This window comes from Geotrypetes seraphini, chromosome 6, assembly GCF_902459505.1.
Source record: "Geotrypetes seraphini chromosome 6, aGeoSer1.1, whole genome shotgun sequence".
Classification (NCBI taxonomy): Eukaryota; Metazoa; Chordata; class Amphibia; order Gymnophiona; family Dermophiidae; genus Geotrypetes; species Geotrypetes seraphini.
Window position 1 is genome coordinate 131,816,621 of NC_047089.1, and position 16,211 is coordinate 131,832,831.

The 16,211-nt window shown below is 41.7% G+C and overlaps 1 long non-coding RNA gene across 1 annotated transcript in view; it reads left to right on the top strand.

Annotated features, from left to right (window-relative positions):
- Positions 1-14,328, top strand: part of LOC117362200 — a 52,362-nt gene extending 38,034 nt beyond the window's left edge. Inside the window, exons 2-4 of the long non-coding RNA XR_004539826.1 lie at positions 7,351-7,569; positions 11,845-11,960; positions 14,276-14,328. This is a non-coding gene — a long non-coding RNA (uncharacterized LOC117362200). The remainder of the gene's footprint in view (positions 1-7,350; positions 7,570-11,844; positions 11,961-14,275) is intronic.
- The last annotated feature ends 1,883 nt before the right edge of the window (positions 14,329-16,211 follow it).

The window sequence follows — 16,211 nt, forward strand, 5'->3', positions numbered from 1 at the left end:
CTCGGCTGTGTGGGCTCTCATAGGCTCTCCAACATGTGGAAGGCACCCGGCGTGGAAGGCTGGCCGGTGGACGGAAGAGGAATCCCCCTGAAGCGGCGATGTGTGGGCTCAGGGGTTCTTCAGCGGCTGCCGGACAGACGAGGCATCCCCCCGAAGCAGCACTGCGAGGTTCTCCAGCGGCTGGCGGACAGAGGAGGCGTTAACTAGAGACCCGGGACCCGACAGGTTCAGAATCCTGGGCCACCCCTCGCCACTACCTCGGCACCTTTTGGTTTCTGGAATGAATTGTCAGCGTTGCCATTATGGCCTATGGGGAAACTTGCTTTGATATACGAGTATGCTTCTGGAATGAATTATACTCGTAAACCAAGATACCACTGTATATGTTTGGTTTTCTGCATTGTCTTTAATAAAATATGTTATATTAAAAAAATGGGGGGGGGGGATTAGTGCAGCTACATAACTATATGCTAACTGATAGCACAGGATTAGCGCATGAACATTACTGCCTACAAAATAGGTGTTAGTAAGTGCTCAAGCGCTAATTTGATTAATGTCTGCATGCAAATAGCAAAAATTAGTGCATGACCATTAATTTTAAAAAAAAAAAAAAAAAAAGGAAAATTAGCCATTTTTCAGCTGCAGTAAAAATGGTCTTTACACGTGGGAAAAACCCATCTAAGGATGTGCTAAGGCCACTTTTTACCACAGCCCAATAAAAGGACCCCACAAATGACTAGATTCCTTAGAATCTATGGTTTGAATAAAATGTCCTAATTCTAAAAAATTGTGGATAAAGTCATTCTATTCTGTATTGAATTTTAAGTGGTAAGACAACTAACAGCCTGTTTTACAAAGCTGTGCGGCAACAGCTTTAAATCTCTATGGGCTTCAGGGCCGTTACCGCGGCTTTGTAAAACAGGCCCTAAATTGCAGAACTTAGCTTTCTGTTGCTATACAACAAATTTGTGGAGTTTTTACTTTTGTATGAATGGGGGTTTTTTCTTTCCTTTTCTCTAAGAATAAAGCCACACTTTTATGCAGATTTATTTTGGATTTTATTGGTCTTTATGAGCAAGGTCAACAAAATATCTAAAGAAGGAATAACAGACTTTCTAGCATATTTTCTCAGTTTCTATAATAGAAAAGCATAACAAGTTGAATTAGCTATATTAGCTATAATAGATGAAAAAATAGGAGCTGCTTTATTTATTTTTGTTTCTGTTAGTCTATTTTTAGTTTCTAAATGAAAAGATGGAAAGAATGGAAGAGGTGCTTGCCTGATATCTTATTCTATTCTAGTGAAAGAATGGAGAGGGAAGTTTCTGCCACTGTTTGATAGAATGACAGAGAAATTGATGGCAATGAAACATGAACATAAGAATAACCTTATTGGGTCAGACCATCCTCACGTTGGCCAATCCAAGTCACTAGTACCTTGCTAATAGCAACATTTCATGCTACCAATCCAGGGCAAACAGATTATGGACTTTCCTTCCAGGAAATTGTTCAAACTTTTTGTAAAACCAGCTACGTTACCACATCCCCTGGCAATGTATTGCACAGCTTAACTATTCTCTGAGTGAAAAAATATATAATTTTCTCTTATTGGTTTTTAAAGTATTTTGCTGAAACTTCATTGAGTGTCCCCTAGTCTTTGTAATTTTTGGTCGGATTAAAAAATGATCCACTTGAAACCCATTTTACACCACTCAGGGTTTTGTAGACTTCAATCATATCTCCCCTCAGCCGTCTCTTTCCCAATCTGAAGAGCCATAATATTTTTAGTCTTTCCTCATTCAAGAGGAGTTTCATCCCCTCATTAATTCTAGTTTATATTAAATTTTTACAGAATCTCAGGCCCTAGATAATCTCCAGTCTTATCTTAGCTTTCCCTCTGCTTATTATATCCTGTATTATCCTATAATTATTATTTGTTTTATAAATCTTTATTGATTTTCAAGTAGTAACAGTGTAATACATATGAATCTGAACGTATAACAAACCAAGAAAAGCACTTTGATCTTGCAAATATTCAAAAGTAATATTTCCCTCCACCCCCTTTACTTAATCAATAATATAAATGCAATTATTCTTCCAATAACCCACTCTTATTTAAAGTAGTAATACATTCCCACCCTGGATGTGTAAGGAAATCAGACAAAAATTAAAAAGAAATGACAACTATATTGAAGCAATAAAAGATGCCAATGGGCCCCACACCAAGTTAAATACATTATTATGCCCCAATATTTCAGCATTCATTTTTTCATATTTAAGAACATAAGAACATAATAATTGCCGCTGCTGGGTCAGACCAGTGGTCCATCATGCCCAGCAGTCCGCTCACGTGGTGGCCCTCTGATCAAAGACCAGCGCCCTGACTGAGACTATCCCTATCAGCGTACGTCCTTGTTCAACAGGAACTTGTCTAACTTTGTCTTGAATCCCTGGAGGGTGTTTTCCCCTATGACAGACTCCGGAAGAGCGTTCCAATTTTCCAACACTCTCTGGGTGAAGAAGAGCTTCCTTATGTTTGTACGGAATCTATCCCCTTTCAACTTTAGAGAGTGCCCTCTCGTTCTTCCCACCTTGGAGAGGGTGAACAACCTGTCTTTATCTACTAAGTCTATTCCCTTCAGTACCTTGAATGTTTCGATCATGTCCCCTCTCAATCTCCTCTGTTCGAGGGAGAAGAGGCCCAGTTTCTCTAATTTTTCACTGTACGGCAGCTCCTCCAACCCCTTAACTATTTTAGTCGCTCTGCTCTGGACCCTTTTGAGTAGTACCGTGTCCTTCTTCATGTACAGCGACCAGTGCTGTACGCAGTACTCCAGGTGAGGGTGCACCATGGCCCAGTACAGCAGCATGATAACCTTCTCCGATCTGTTTTTGATCCCCTTCTTTATCATTCCTAGCATTCTGTTCGCCCTTTTCGCCATTGCTGAACATTGTGTGGATGGTTTCATTGACTTGTTGATCAGAACTCTTAAGTCCCTTTCCTGGGAGGTCTCTCCAAGTACCGCCCCGGACATCCTGTATTAGTGCATGAGATTTTTGTTACCGACATGCATCACTTTACACTTGTCCACATTGAACCTCATCTGCCATGTCGATGCCCATTCCTCGAGCCTGATTATGTCACATTGCAGATCTTCACAATCCCCCTGTGTCTTCACTACTCTGAATAACTTCGTATCATCTGCAAATTTAATCATCTCGCTCGTTGTACCTATGTCCAGATCGTTTATAAAGATGTTGAAGAGCACAGGTCCAAGCACAGAGCCCTGCGGCACCCCACTGGTGACGCTTTTCCAGTCTGAGTATTGTCCATTTACCCCCACTCTCTGTTTCCTATGCTCCAGCCAGTTTTTAATCCACATGAGTATTTCACCCTCAATTCCATGGCTCGCAATTTTCCAAAGTAGTCGTTCATGCGGAACCTTGTCGAACGCCTTCTGAAAGTCCAGATTGCCCTTGTCTATCTGCCTGTTTACTCCCTCGAAGTGCAGCAAGTTTGTCAAAGAAGATCTGCCTTTGCTGAAACCGTGCTGACTGGTCTTCATCAGACCATCAAGGTGATCAATGATGCGGTCCTTTATCAGTGCCTCTACCATATTTCCCGGTACTGAGGTCAGACTAACTGGTCTGTAGTTTCCCGGGTCTCCCCTTGAACCTTTTTTGAAGATTGGCGTAACATTTGCCACCTTCCAGTCCTCCGGAATCTTTCCATTTTGATCGACAGATTGGCTATTAGTTGAAGCAGTTCAGCTATGGTCCCTCTCAGTTCCTTGATGACCCTCGGATGGATGCCATCCGGTCCTGGGGATTTATCACTCTTGAGCCTATCATCTGCCTGCATACCTCTTCTAAACTGACCGTCAACCCTGTCAGTTTCCCATTTGCACTTCCAGCATATAGCCTGATGGGTTCCGGTATGCTGTGTATATCCTCTTCGGTAAATAGAAACATAGAAGATGACGGCAGAAAAGAGCTACAACCCATCAAGTCTGCCCACTCTGCTTACCCACCCCCTGTCTATGCCCTAATGACCCAAATTCCTTATCTTGACCCTCGTAGGGATCCCACATGGGTATCCCATTTATTCTTAAAGTCTGGCACACTGTCTGCCTCTATCACCTGCACTGGAAGCTTGTTCCAATGATCAACCACTCTCTCTGTGAAGAAATACTTTCTGGTGTCGCCATGAAATTTTCCGCCCCTGAGTTTGAGCGGGTGTCCTCTTGTGGCCGAGGATCCCTTGAGAAAGAAAATATCATCTTCCACTTCGACACGTCCTGTGAGGTACTTAAATGTTTCGATCATGTCTCCCCTCTCCCTACGCTCCTTGAGAGTGTAGAGCTGCAATTTTTTCAGTCTCTCTTCGTACAAGAGACCCTTGAGCCCCGAGATCATCCTGGTGGCCGTCCGCTGAACTGATTCAATTCTGCGCACATCTTTACTGTAATGTGGCCTCCAGAATTGCACACAGTACTCCAGATGAGGTTTCACCATGGCCCTGTACAACGGCATTATGACTTCAGGCTTTCGGCTGACGAAACTTCTATTGATTCAACCCAATATCTGCCTTGCCTTAGATGAAGCCTTCTCCACTTGATTGGCAGACGCAAAAAACGTGTTCAGTCTGTCGGCGATTGCCATGTCCTCCTTTATCGCTTCCTTTATTTCTTGGTCATCCAACGATCCCACCGCTTCCTTCGCGGGTCGTTTCCCTTTAATATATCGAAAGAACAGCTTGAAGTTTTTCACCTCCTTGGCTATTATTTCCTCTTAGTCTCTTTTGGCCCCTTTCACTGCCTTATGGCACCTGTGTTGATGTTGTTTTTGCTTATTCCAGTTTTCATCTGTTTTTGATCTTTTCCATTCCTTAAATGAGTTTTGTTTTGTCTCTGATCACTTCCTTAACCTCTACAGTGAGCCACGCCGGTTCTTTATTCTTTTTCCTCTTTGATCCCTTGTTGATATGTGGTATAAATAGATTTTGTGCCTCGGTAACTGTATCCTTAAAAAGACACCAAGCTTGCTCTAGCATCTTTACAGTGTTTATTTGTAGCTGAAGCATAAGTTTGCCAACCAAAAAGAAAAGTTAAGGCGATCATAGTTCTGCCAATTAAATGTTATCATCTGCATGGCTATTCCCGTCATAATTAAGAAAAGCTGGCATTTATAACGATCTATAGGGGGTTTAACATGTAATAGTGTTCCACATATTATGACTTCATAAATCAATGGGATTGATGACTCAAGTACAACATTAATTTGACCCCATATTGACTTCCAAAAATTAAGTATCAAAGGACAATAGAATAACAGATGATCCAATGTCCCTATTTCAAAACGACAATGCCAGCATCTATTAGATTTAGAACTGTCTAACTTTTGCAAACGAACTGGGGTCCAAAATATCTTATGCAACAAAAAAAAAAACATGTTTGTCTCATAGATGCTGATGCTGTACACCTAATCCTCCAAGTCCAAATTCATGGCATCGAGACGCAGAAATATATTGCTTTATCTCAATGCTTCAAATGTCTCTAAGACTAGATTTTGGTTTCTTATTCAAGAATTCAGAAATTAATTTATACCACTGGGTGACCTGATGTCCTAAAAAATCTGTCTGGAAGCATAGGATCTGTAAGCTATAATGAGGTTTTTAATTTCGTCAATCAGGGAACCCACTCTGAATGGCCTGCTTCAACTGCAACCACCTATAATTTTGAGACTTTGAAATACCGAATGATTGTTGCAGTCATGAAAAATCAAGCAGTTTCCCATTAGATATAACATCATCTAATGTACGAATGCCTGCCTGCATCCAGTGTTTCCAGAAGAACCCAGATCCGTCTATTTGAATCTTGGAGTTTAGCCATAAGGACTGATAAGTAGATTTCTCTTTTGGAATATCTGTTAATTTATTAATAAATTTTAAAGTTTTCTAGTAGGAAAAAGGAGGTGTTGATGCCCCTGTATAAGACTCTGGTGAGACCTCATGTAGAATACACTTCTCCCTCCATATCCACGGGGGTTAGGGGCAGAATCGGCCCGCGAATATTTTAAAATACGTGAATAATATTCGGGCCGGTTCTGCCCCTAACCCCTGCTTCCCCCTGGCTATTTTAAGGCCTGTAAGCCCCCCTTAAGCCTTACCTGGTGGTCTAGCGGGTTTTCGGGGCAGGAGCGATCTTCCCATGCTCCTGCCCCATGCAGATCGCTCACAGGAAATGGCTGCCTTGAGCTCCCATAGTTTCTCGAGCCATTTCCTGTGAGCGATATGCACAGGGCAGGAGTGTGGGAAGATTGCTCCTGTCCCAAAAACCCGCTAGACCACCAGGTAAGGTTAAAGGGGGGCTTACAGGGCTTAAAATAGCCCAAAAAATTAAAATGTTTTTTTGGGTTTAAAACTGCAAATAACCGAATCCGCGGATGCTGAAACCACGGATTCGGAGGAGGAAGTGTATTGAGTACAATTCTGGAGGCAGCACCTTCAAAAGATATAAACAGGATGGAGTTGATCCAGAGGAAGGCTACTAAAATAGTATGTGGTCTTCGTTTTAAGGCATATGGGAACAGACTTAGAGATCTCAGGCGGGAAAGGGAAGATATGATAGAGACGTTTAAATACCTACATAATGTAAATGCGCATGAGTCAAGTCTCTTTCATTTGAAAGGAAACTCTACAACGAGAGGGCATAGGATGAACTTAAGAGGTGATAGGCTCCAGAGTAATCTGAGGAATACTTTTTTACGGAAAGGGTGGTAGATGCGTGGAACAGTCTCCCGGAAGAGGTGGTGGAAACAGAGACTGTGTCTGAATTCAAGAGGGCCTGGGATAGACATGTGGGATCTCTCAGAGAGAGAAAGAGATAATGGTTACTGTGGATGGGCAGACTAGATGGGCCATTTGGCCTTTATCTGCCATCATGTTTCTATGTTTAATTGGGTGAGTGTAGTTGCCTCAGTGTTGATGGATGGTGTTTTCCTGGATCTTACCCTGCTGTCTTCAAACTGTATCTTCTTATCTCCTTCACATCTGATCTTCAATATCTTCTCCACTGCATCTCTTCTCACCTGCTTGAAGAATGGACTCATTGCAACCATACCAAGCTGACCTTATCATTATAGGCATAACTATCTTCCTTACCTTTTCACACTGTTCTTGCAACAGTTGCAGCTGGAAGAGAAGATGCCTGCGACCTTGTGTCCAATTTATTTTTTTATTGAACTAGTTTACCATTTACTATTTATTTTTATATTGAACCAGTTTACCATGTAAACTCCACCACAGAACTCTACAATTATTCTTAAGTTTTTCAGATTCTTTCCTTTCAGATTATGCTTGGAAAATCCATATTCTCATGAACCTTAGAGCTGTTGTGAGCCATCTGCTATGTGATAAAGGTCCTATTTCCTACAGAAATACCCTAAAATAAAGGCCAACGACAGAACGAAAGGAAATTGAGCTTGCTCACCTTCAGAGACGAAGACTTTATATCTCAAGTGCCCAAAGTCAGCCGCCAGAGCCTATTTCCTACAGAGCCAGATCCTTTGGTAAGACATCTGTTCTAATAGTAGTTACAATTCTATAGCCATAGCTTTGATATGTGCTTATTTCTTTGATCACTTCATCACTGAGATGAGGAAGATCAGGGCCAACATAGAACAATCAGGATTTATTTGCAGTTCAGTAGCAGAATCAAGCATTTTTCCAATGGGACCCTGTCTATTTGTTGTTGCTTAATGTTTTGCCATCTAAAGCAGTCACCAAGTATCTAAATTGTAGTTTGCCTGTGTGCAGGTTATATACAATCCACACCAGCTTCCTTTGTAGCGTCTCCTGAACATAATGCATCACTCCTCCCTCCCAGGAATCACCTCCAATAGCTTGAAGAGTTTTGTCTCTCCTCTTTCTCTCAGTCATGCAACCAAATTATCAGCAATTATTTCTGTATGTCTTCTCATTAGTTGCTTTTGCAGGAACAAAATGCTTTCTGGTTCCATAATGTTCCTCTTTCACCTTCCCTGGATACATTTTGCCATTCTCTTCTGCCTTTAACTTGACTCTGGTATTACAAAACCATCAAAGAAAATGCATCTGATGCCATTCTGCTGCAGTTCCTCCTCAAACTGGATATCCAGTTTTTTCATGATTCTCGCCTGAGCCCTCTTTACCTTGTTGTAATCAATCACCAAAGCAGTGTCCAAGTGAGTGATGAGTTTTGCATCAATCCAAGCAGCAGTTGTGCTCTCTGCTGTCTCTCTCAGCCCAGTATGGTGTCTTAAGCTGGCAAAGGCTATATTGTTTATTATATTGTGGTCTCTTCCTAGCTTTTTCTAGAGCAAAGAGAGTTTCCTCTATTGGTTCTTCTACCACGTCCTCTGAATCTCCCTGTTCTACTTTAAGCACAGATCTCTCCATCATCTCTTGCTCTTCTGCTGTTCTTTTTTGTACTCTTCATTCTACGCTTTTCTTCAGCCTCCTTCCTTTTACTTGCCTTTCCTTCTGTAGTTGGATTTAATTTCATATTAATACTTAATATACCACTAAAAACCGAAGAGCTATAGCAGTTTACAATTCTAAAAACAGCTCATCTTCTAGTCTCAGAGAGGTCGACTAGTCCAATCAGATGAGGTCCAACACTACCAACTTTCTCTCTTTGACCTTTTATAAAGGCTAACTCTACTATTCTACTACTAACTCTACTACTACTACTACTACTACTTATCATGTCTATAGCTCTACTAGACGTACAGAGCGCTAGGGTTACCATATGACTCCAGAAAAAGGAGGACAGATTGAGACATTCAGGTTTTACTTCCATTGCCTGTTTTTTTTCCAGATAAGTGCCTATTTGGGTGAGCTACTGAAAGCTGACTGCCACAAGTTTCTTCTCTTTCAAATAAAGTCCATTTAGAAACATTGTCACTCCACAGAGTTTTTTTTGGTTTTCACCGGAAATGTAGGTCAAGGTTTTACAGACCTACATTTCCGGTGACCAGGGTCCTAGCAGAATCTCAGCCAGTGGGGCCTAGTGATGCTGAAGACCTGCGCCGTTCCTAAACACGCCACTTCTGGGCTTCAGCATCACTAGGTGTCAGTCCTGGAGGCCACCTATTGGCACCTAATTTTTAAAAAACTAGTTTAAAATTGGTTTTTAATGGTACAACCAATTAAAACACTTAAGTTAGGTGCCAGTAGGCACAATCTAGCTGCCTGCTGGTGTCTAATTTTCAACAACTTTTTTGAGAATCCTGCCTTTTGTGTGAGTAAAAGTATGCACTGGATCAGATTTTCACCTACTTTTGAATATTCAAAACAATGCATGTATTTTTTTTTTTTCAAAAGACCTGGCAAAAGACTGACACATTTCCTTAAGCAATTTTCAAAGTGAAAATATACTCACATTTACTCTTTGAAATTTTGTGCAGTTTTTGTTTAAAAAAACCCAGTGCAATTTACAGATATGCGGCCTGTCTTAAAATTACACTCTAAATATATCACAAGCAATAACTTGCTGTGTTGGTTGATGCACACAAATTTACATTTAAGACTTCCAAAGAGCTGTCATAGCTCAAATTAGAACTATTTAAATATGCACTTTCTGCTCCCAGGGCTATGCTACAAAGATACTCAGACTTTTTAATTCCTGCCTGGCTTGAGTAAATTGCTCATATGAGGGTACTGAAAAATGCTCTTGAAAAAATTTTTTTGAATTCATCTATGTTTTCTCTACTTTTCAATAAAATCAGTTTCATATAAAAGAAGGTAGCGACAGTAACACATTTCCTTATTTACTTCTGCATCTGTTAATTATTCCACCCTCAAGCAATTGTAACTATAGAACAAGAGCAATGACACTGTGCCCTATTTTGCCAGCCTCAGAAACAGTAAGGTTTCCATTCTTTTAAATGCCATGTTGTATGTTGAATAAAAAATAAAATTTCAGCTACATATTTTTTTGCCCCTGGAAAGAGAAATCTTCAAATCTTTAGCAACAAGACATTTGTTTTATTCTTTTATATAAAGTAGTTTGGGCCCGGATTCTCAAACTGGTGCCGATTTTCTAGGTGCTGGTAGACACCAACAGCTCCATTAAAAATGACATCCAAATGGCGTTTTTAAAATTTTTTTTATTATATATTTATTCAATTTTCCATAAACATCCAAGCATATTAATCAAATAAAAAAATTATGGCATAGTTCTTAAACAAACAGCAAGGATACCATACTAAATAAAGAAATAGTATAGTTGCAAATAATTAATCACACTCAAGTCCACTATCAGATCCATGAATTAGAGTAACAAAATTTTCAGGAATAGAAATTATAATAAAACTTAAATGTCTGCTGCTAAACCAGGAACCCAAAATTTATTCATGAGTGATTGTTGTTATAGTTCCTTCCTTTTCTATTTGTTTTTGAGATATAAATGATGTCAAATGGCTCAGATCAAGAAACTCTCACAGCAATCAAAAATGCACAGGGTATCAAATTAAATAACTAAATATTTCTTTAGCTTCCACTTGTGCTAAATCCGGAGATTACCCACACCATGCCACTCAAAAAGCCACACTGAATATAGTCAATGCTTAGTTGTTTTGTGTGGTAGTCATCCTCATAGGAACAAATAAGTAATGAAGGTTTATTCACGGAGCTACTTTTAGTTTATGCAAATAATTATTATGTAATAACGTGCCAATGTTTAATAATAAATAGTAGAACAAGTCATTCTTCTTAACTTAACTTAATGGTATTCATATAAACTTGCCACTTAACTTAGACCAGTTCTGTCGAAATCCCCACCGACGTGTTTCAGAGTTCTTCCTCAGGGTCGGGGACACAGAACGGTTCAGTTTCTTAGACTATTTCTAAATCCATAGCTATCACGCTGAGACTGCAACATGGGTAATCTCCGGATTTAGCACAAGTGGAAGCTAAAGAAATATTTAGTTATTTAATCAGATCAAGAAAAACATATTGGAATGAATTATATCTAACTATGCATTTGCAAGGATAATGGAGGAAAAAAATTCCTCCGATCTGAATCACCCCAGGATTTAACAAAAAAAAACTGACGACGTCTTTTTTGAGTTTCCTTTGAGACATTAGGAAATACATGAATATTCAATCCCAGGAAGTCTTTCCTCCTATTCTTGAAGAACATATTCAACAGCCAATCTCTGTTCGGAGACAATGCCATTGTGATTAACAAGGTAGCAGGAGTAACTAACTCTCGATGAGAAGTTTCCAACAATGTATATATATCTAATGAAGCTTGTCTTTGTACATTTGCTTCTGTTTCTTGATTTTGCTGCAATGTTGGCAAGTAATACGCCCGTGTAAGCAGGGGTAGAGATTCCTCAGGAATTTGTAGAATCTCACGAAAATATTGTTTTATCATTTCTCTGGGAGATATTGAGGAAATCTTAGGAAAGTTTATTAAACGTAGATTATTGATTCTATTATGATTTTCAAGATTTTCAAATTTCCTTCTCAATAAAATATTATCTTTAACCACTAAATCTTGATTTTGTTTTAATATTGTAACCTCTTTTTCTATTTTTTAAATGTTCGTTTTATGCACTGTAGATTCATTTTCTTAAGGTATTAATCTCTTCTTTATGAATATTCATTTCTTTTTCCAAAGTTTTTATTTGGGGAGTAAAAGATTTCCTCAAGTTAACAACTAAATCCCAAATAGTTTCAAGTGTTATTTCCTGAGGTTTTAATAGGCTCAAAAGAAGAGCTTAGCATAGTTAGTGAAGGTATAGCTGATGTTTTTACCTCAGAAACGTTTCTCATCTCCCCTGCTTGTGATATTCCAGCCACAGCTTCATCGCCGGGAGAAGACTCAAACCAGGAGGTCTCCAACACCATGCTCACTGAAATTCAGCGTCAGGAGTCGAGAGCACTTCCTCTCTGGGTGTGTTCTCTTTTCGTGGTGAGTTGGCTTTCTGTGGAGTAGGTTGTGTGGGAGGCGCTCTTGCGTCGGGGCTGAGAGTGACATCAAGCCAAGGAACAGACACTGCCGGGTTATTCTCCGGCAGCGTGTAACTTCCCGACAGTGTGTTCCAGCTGCAATCTTCTAAGAGGGGCTTCTGAGCGCCGGGAGGCTCCACCCGCGCTTTTGCCCCGTCTCTTCGGCATCCGCCTAAGTTTCCAAGTCGTTTAATGAAGAAAAGACTGCGAGGTAATCAGGAGCATTCAGTAGCAGTCAGAAATACGCGCCGTCTTGGATCTCCAAAAGGCGTTTTTAACTGAGTTTTGAGGTACATACCAGCACCTTGAAAATCAACCCTGGAATCGTGCCTACATTGGCACTTTAGGCTGGCGAATACCAAAGTATGCATGGCCAATGCTAGAAGTGGCATTTGATGGCCTAAAGCGCCTATGTAAGCGTGATTCACATGAAGATAGGTAGGCCTGGAAAACCCTGACCTACATTTCCGGTGCCTATCTTTTGTATCGGCATAGTTCTAAAACTCCCTGCATATACCTTTAATTTTCTGTAAAAGTTGCCAGACGGCGGTAGTGATTCCCTGCCGCTGTGTCTGGGAGGACAGAGGGACTAGAAGGGGAACAGGGAGAGATGACAGAGGGAGGTAGAAAAGGGATAGGGAGAGATGGACTTTGGGGAGGATGGAGGGGAGGGATAGATGGAGAGATGGCAGGAGAGGGAGAGATGGCAAAAGGGGTCAGGGAGAGATGGTAGAGGGTGTTAAAGGTGGAAAGGGAGGGATGGACGGTGGAGGGGAAAATGGGGAGAGACGGACAGGAGGGGGAAAATGGGGGGAGAGAGATGGACTTGGTGGAGGGGGAAAATGAGAGAGAGATAGTGGAGGAGGAAAATGGGGAGAGAGAGCGAGCTGGACTTGGTGGAGGGGGTTAAAAGGGGTCAGGGAGAGATGGTAGAGGGTGTTAAAGGAAGTAAGGGAGAGATGGCTGGTGGAGGGGATAATGGGGAAAGAGAGATGGACTTGGAGAGGGGAAATGGGAGAGAGAGAGAGAGAGATGGACTTGGTGGAGGGGGAAATGGGGGAGAGAGAGATATTGCCTAGCCTGGGCCTAGCCTGGGCCAATTAGGTCTTAGGATTAGTGGGGATGGGGGGGACCCGCTATGCCTAAGGCCTGATTGGTCCAGGCTTCTAGAGCCTGTGCCAATCAGGCCTTAGATTTAGCAGGGATGGGCCGGGAAGGGGCGGGCCCGTCTCATTTCCACGAGGCGGGCCCGTCGGCTGGACGGCAGCAAGACCCGTCCAGCCGACCAACATGTAAAGGTTAGTTGGGGGAGGGAGGGGTCGTCGGGCTTTCCGGCAGGAGGATTGGGCATCCTCCTGCCAGCAATTACCAGTTTGGGGGGGAGGGGGGTTCCAGGGGGGTTCCGGTAGAAGGACTGGGCATCCTCCTGTCGGCGATGGGACAGGCGGCCGCGACCGCGGCCACTATACTTATTGCAGCAGGGAGATCCCTTGCTGCCATAAGTATAGCGGCCGCGTCTACTTACAATGTAGACCAGCATTTTGCTGGCCTACATTTTAAGCGTCTCTTCCTCTACTAGGGAGACGCGTAGGGCCACCTAGGTTTGCCTAAGGCCCGCCTAAGGCCCTTAGGCGAGCTTAGGCATTTTGCGGGCCTCCCTAGGCTCCCGGAGGCGCCTTCAATATAGGCGGCCTGCCTGGGGAGCATTTTTTTAAAAAACGTGCATCCCGATTGGCTGATTAGACAGCTGTAGGACGCCTACAGCTGCCTAAAATCGGGACGCACTTTGGAGAATCAGAGCCTTTATGTTTAGTATATTTAGTGTTTTCTATAGATCCTGAAGAGTGGGTATGTTAAATCTTGAACATTTAGAAAAAGGAAGACTTGAAATTTCAGCCAGATTAAATGGAGAGTTTATAAATTCAGATTTATTTAGAAACTTATTAGCAGAGTCAACTGAACAAGAAGAGCTGACAGCACTTGCTTTAGAAATGCAACTTCTGATATTTTGAACTTTCGTAGTGAAATAAGAGGAAATGGCTTGGGCAGAGGGTAGTTGTACAGTCAACTCTGATCACCGCAGTAAATCTGCAGTAATGGGGACATTTGCAACTGGTTTACCACAGGAATGGGGACAAGACCTTTCACCGCCCACAGGAATGGGGACAAAAACTTTCACCTCCCCGTGGAAGCATTGAAAAGTCTTGCTCCTGTGATACAAAAAACTGTGCCCATGTCAGACTCAGCATCTCCTCTTGGGCCTATTTTACCTTCCAGGAGCCAGCCATGCCAAAATGAAGACAGAAGGAACCCAAAAGCAAATCCTGAGACCAATATGATTTGAAGAATAAAATTACCAGACAACAAAAGGTAGAAAACAAAATTATTTTATATTTTGTGATTAGAATATTTCAGATTTGAAATATGTATCCTGCTACAGCTGGTATTAAACATAACTGGGGACCGCAAAGCCCAGGCTCTGCTTCTTTAGCTTCCAGCTGGCTTAGGGCTCTCTCTCTCTGACTAGGAGGCAGTTGCCCTAGTTGCTCTCCCCTAACACTATTCCTGTCATGTGTGACTGAAGTATTCTGTTAGCTTGATTTTTCTATGCAGCATTCTGTAGTAATTTGGTTTGTTCAGTTTTCACAATAGTGGAGGGGATATTTGTGAAAGGGAGGGGAGACAGGGGTTTTGTTAATCCTTGCTCTGTATTATTTGTGTTTATAAAATGACAATTATACAAAATAGTCTCTTTTTATACTTTAATAAAATAAGTTCAGCATAAAATCATAACTATTCGAGGCTTGTGCGTGTGGGATCTGACAGTATGCAGGGCGGGGATAGGGGACTGAGCTTGCAGGGACGGGGACGAGCTCATTGGGACGGGGTGGGAACGGTGATAAATTTTTTCCCCATGTCATTCTCTAGTATCTAAGCTGCTATATTACAATCTGTCCTACATAGGAAAAAAAAAAATAATTGAAGAGAAGCATGTTACAAGATACCTTCTCTTTTGTATCTTTCAGTTGCTTTCTTTGTTGAAACTTAAACACTCGCTCCGTTATATATGGTGGTCAGGAATACAGACAGCTTTTGAAGTGTTCATCCTGTGTTCTGACTTCTGTTTCCAAATTATTAGTTGACATGCTGGCATACTGAAATACTGTGGGTAAAACTGTGCTGGCTTTCCTGCCAGAAAGCAGTGTGCATTGGTTAGTGAGGAGGTGTAGTTGTTGCTAAGTGATGTCTGAATGAGAAGAGATCTGTAAGGAGAACAAATGTTGTGAATGGAGAGTAGGTTCAGCTTAGCTTAGAGAACATTTTTCAGGATTTTGAATGGCCAGACAGAACAGCATTTATAGACCATATTTACCGGTACATGATGTTAATAATATGCAAACCTCATTTACTGACCTGTGTTAACGTATTAACATGCATTAATACAAGTTAATATGAATTAACGCAAGCCTCATTATTCTCAGTGGGTTCTATTTACTAAGGGGCCCTTTTACTAAGCTATGCTAAAAAGTGGCCTTAGTACACCCTTATGTGGATCTTTCCTATGCAGTGGCGTAGTAAGTGTGGGGGGGGGGGACTGCCTCGGGCGCCATCTTGGTGGGGGTGCCAGTATCTCTCCATCCTCCCATGCAATACTAGTGCCCTCCCTTCCCCGCCCCCATACCTATTTAACATTTTCACCAGTGCGAGCAACTACTCTATCCTGCTGCTCACACTGGCCTGGTTCCCTCTGAAATCACTTCCAGGTCATGGGGCCAGGAAGTGATGTCATAGGGAAGTCAGTGCAAGCAGCAGGCTGGAGAAGCTGCTTGTGCTGGTGAAGATTTAAAGAGGTATGGGGATGGGAAGGGAAGGTGCGAGTGTCAGATGGAGAGGAGGGCGCAGGGGTGCACCATTGTCCCAAGCGCCTACTATACTTACTATGCCACTGTTCCCATGTGCTAAGGCAGAAAATGGCCGATTTTCCGTTTACCAAATTGGCCACATGCTAATTTTGGATCCAAAAACAGAGGAACACAAACTCTGCAATCAATTAGCTACCATTTCACATGCTAATTTTTCATTGAAAAAAAGATTAGTGCCTGAGCCCTTATTGCCATCTGTTTTGTAAGTGGTAAGGGTTTATGTGATAATCACATGCTAATCAGTTAATGCACAGGAATGCAAATGTGTTATGTTATGTTAAGTTAATCAG